This window comes from Nicotiana attenuata, chromosome 6, assembly GCF_001879085.1.
Source record: "Nicotiana attenuata strain UT chromosome 6, NIATTr2, whole genome shotgun sequence".
NCBI classification, from domain to species: Eukaryota; Viridiplantae; Streptophyta; class Magnoliopsida; order Solanales; family Solanaceae; genus Nicotiana; species Nicotiana attenuata.
In genome coordinates, this window is record NC_031994.1 from 49595899 (window position 1) to 49599400 (window position 3502).

Below are 3502 nucleotides of genomic sequence, written 5' to 3' on the forward strand. Positions count from 1 at the left end.
TCACACCCGCGTGGCAGTCAAGTTGCGCACTTGACTCAGCCTTTCTCAACACTTAGCCAAATTTTCAACAAGTTTGGTTTTAACGAATTTTTGGCAGCAAATCAGAAAGAACACAAGCAAATATGGGAAAATCCCAACCCTTGTATTAATTTCAAAAATATACAAAGGAACCCTCACTTGACTATGATCACAAGTCGACCACAGCCCCACTTTTGACAAAGAACACAAGTTGTTCTTTAGCTAACACTAAGACCTACCCAATGCCTAGCCTTAGTCCCTTTTGAAACACTTAGAGACCCTCACGTTTCTCTCTTGTTTCCCTCTTAAATTTCACAGGAAATTGCACACACAAATCTGACTAAGTCCAAAGACACCTATTTATAGCACATAGGCAGCCTTTAGGACTTGACAGCACATGGACACTTGTTGTCTACAGCGTTTGCCACTTGTCGGGCTAAGTCTAAATCCGTTCCTATCTTGTAGTTGACATCCCCAACTACATAGGCCATGTTATACACGAAATGATAGTGGATACAAGCATAAATCAGTCATGGGTACAAGAGGTTATGAAAAGGTAACCGCTAACTGCTTTGGCATGTGCATTGCATATGCCATTTGACTTGGCTAGCTGATTCATGCCCAAGGCTAGCATTGCGCCCAGCCTTGGCTCATCTTGACATTGCTCCGCACCAATGTCTTGCCCGCAACCTACCACCCATGATTTTGCCGCACACTCCCGACGCCACTGTCGCCTGCATATGCCTTGGCCGAATTTCTGCCTTGCCCATGTCAACCCTTGTTTCACCCGTGCCATTGCTTGTATTTTCCTTCACATAGCCTTGCCTTAGCTATTGAAAGCCTTTTCCATCATTCCGCACTGCCGCATTTTAGCTTAGCCCATACTTGTTGCTGCCACAACCCGAAGTGCCTGTGCCACTGATTTTGGCGCGCATGCCATGCCATGCCGCCCCAACATTGCCCACACTGCCTTGTCAAGCCTTTTCCAAGCATGTTTTGTCTGCCCCAAGACCTTGGCCAATACTTGCCCACAATAGCCCTCATGACAATGTCTTGTCCGTTGGCCGCATGATCGTTTTGCCCGCACATAGGCTAATGACAAGGCCATCATGCCCAACCCTTGCCACAACCGCGCCACGCCCGATGTCAAAGAGTCAGGCCCTAACAAACCACCCGCACCCTTTGAAATCGACGTCCTCGTCGAGCTAACTCAATTAATCAGCCCCAAGGGTTTGTTGACATATAATGCCCCTGTTGCTCCATTCACATCTGCCACAATTGCATTTGCCTCTGCCACTTGTTCCTATTTTTCCGCAACCAGCATAGCATTCACTCTAGCCTGCACCGGACAGTCCTTCTTCAAGTGCGGTCCACCACAAGTAAAACAGCCTTTGAACTTGTCGCTCCTTTCCTTGCCATTGTGAATCTCCTGTCTCACATTCTTGGCAAATCCCTCATCTTCGGCAGCTTGGCCTTTCCCACTTTTCTTCCATTCCTTTCCTTTGTCTTTCCTTTCGTCAGACTTTGAATGCGAAGTTTCAGTAGGGTCATCACCTATGTTTAAGTCAGCCGACGCATCTGCCACTGCAATAGTAGTAGAGAGGCTTTAAACATTCTGCCTTCTTAACTTTAATTGCGCCCAACACTTCAATCCGCTCATAAAGTAATGCAGCTTGTCTTCCTCTGCCATATTACTTACATTCAGCATCAAGGACGAAATTTTTTTGACATACTCCCTCACCGTGCCACTTTGTTTCAAGCTATGCAGTCCATCTCTTGCAACCCATGACGAGTTAGTTGGAAGGAATTGAGATTTTAATTTCTTCTTCAGCATCTCCCAAGTTTCAATCTTGGGCAGTCCAGCACTTTACGCTTCAGCAACTCGTGTACGCCACCACACTTTCGCATCATCAGTCAAATACATAGGTGTGATGATCACCTTTTCGTCATCCGGCACATGAGCAGCCTGAAAATACTGCTCCATATCCCACAAGAAATATTCCAGTTCTTTGGCACTTCTTGCACCACCATAAGCTTTTGGCTCCGGAATCCTTAACTTTGTGCGTGCATCGCTTCTAGGGGCAGTATTTTGCAATGCCCTTCGAAGTTGAGCCACCCTCGCGCAGTTCTTCCTTTTCTTGGCGTACCAAGGCCATTTCTGCCAGCATAGTCTCATGTCTCGCCGCATAATCTGCCTCCAAACGTGCCATTCTCGCAAGAACAGAAGAATCAGCACCTATTTCAAGAACCTGCCCAACGAGTGCTTCCAACTGTTCCACCCTTTGGCGTAGTTCAGCATTTGTGCCACCAGCCATGTTCTCAAATAGCACCACGAAATCTGCCACTGGTCGTCTTGCCACCGCCACGAACCTTGCTCCACTCTGATACCAGTTGTCACGGGGGGCGTTTTTGGTCAGTCCAAAGTCGCACCCGCGCGGCAGTCAAGTTGCGCACTTGACTCAGCCTTTCCCAACACTTAGCCAAATTTTCAGCAAGTTTGGCCTTAACGAATTTTTGGCAGAAAATAAAAAAGAACAGAAGCAAATACGGAAAAATCCCAACCCTTGTATTAATTTCAAAAATATACAAAGAAACCCTCACTTGACTATGACCACAAGTCGACAACAACCCTACTTTTGACAAAGAACACAAGTCGTTCTTTAGCCAACACTAAGACCTGCCCAATGCCTAGCCTTAGTCCCTTTTGGAACACTTAGAGACCCTTACGTTTCTCTCTTGTTTCCCTCTTAAATTTCATACGAAATTGCACACACAAATCTGACTAAGTCCAAAGGCACCTATTTATAGCACATAGGTAGCCTTTAGGACTTGACAGCACATGGACACTTGTTGTCTACATCTTTTGCCACTTGTCGGGCTAAGTCTAAATCTGTTCCTATCTTTTAGTTGACATCCCCAACTACATAGGCCATGTTATACACGAAATGATAGTGGATACAAACATAAATCGGTCATGGGTACAAGAGGTTATGAAAAGGTAACCGCCAACTACTTTGACATGTGCATTGCATGTGCCATTTGACTTGACCAGCTGATTCATGCCCAAGGCTAGCATTGCGCCCAGTCTTGGCTCATCATGACATTGCTCCGCACCAATGTCTTGCCCGCAACCTGCCGCCCATTATTTGCCGCACACGCCCGACGCCACTGCCGCCTGCACATGCCTTGGCCAAGTTTCTGCCTTGCCCATGTCAACCCTTGTTTTACCCGTGCCATTGCTTGTATTTTCCTTCTATTAGCCTTGCCTTAGATATTGAAAGCCTTTGCCATCATTCCGCACTGCCGCATTTTAGCTTAGCCCATACTTGTTGCTGCCACAACCCGAAGTGCCCGTGCCACTGGTTTTGGCGCGCATGCCATGTCATGTCGCCCCAACATTGCCCACACTGCCTTGTCAAGCCTTTTCCAAGCATGTCTTGCCTGCCCCAAGACCTTGGCTAATACTTGCCCACAACAGCCCTCA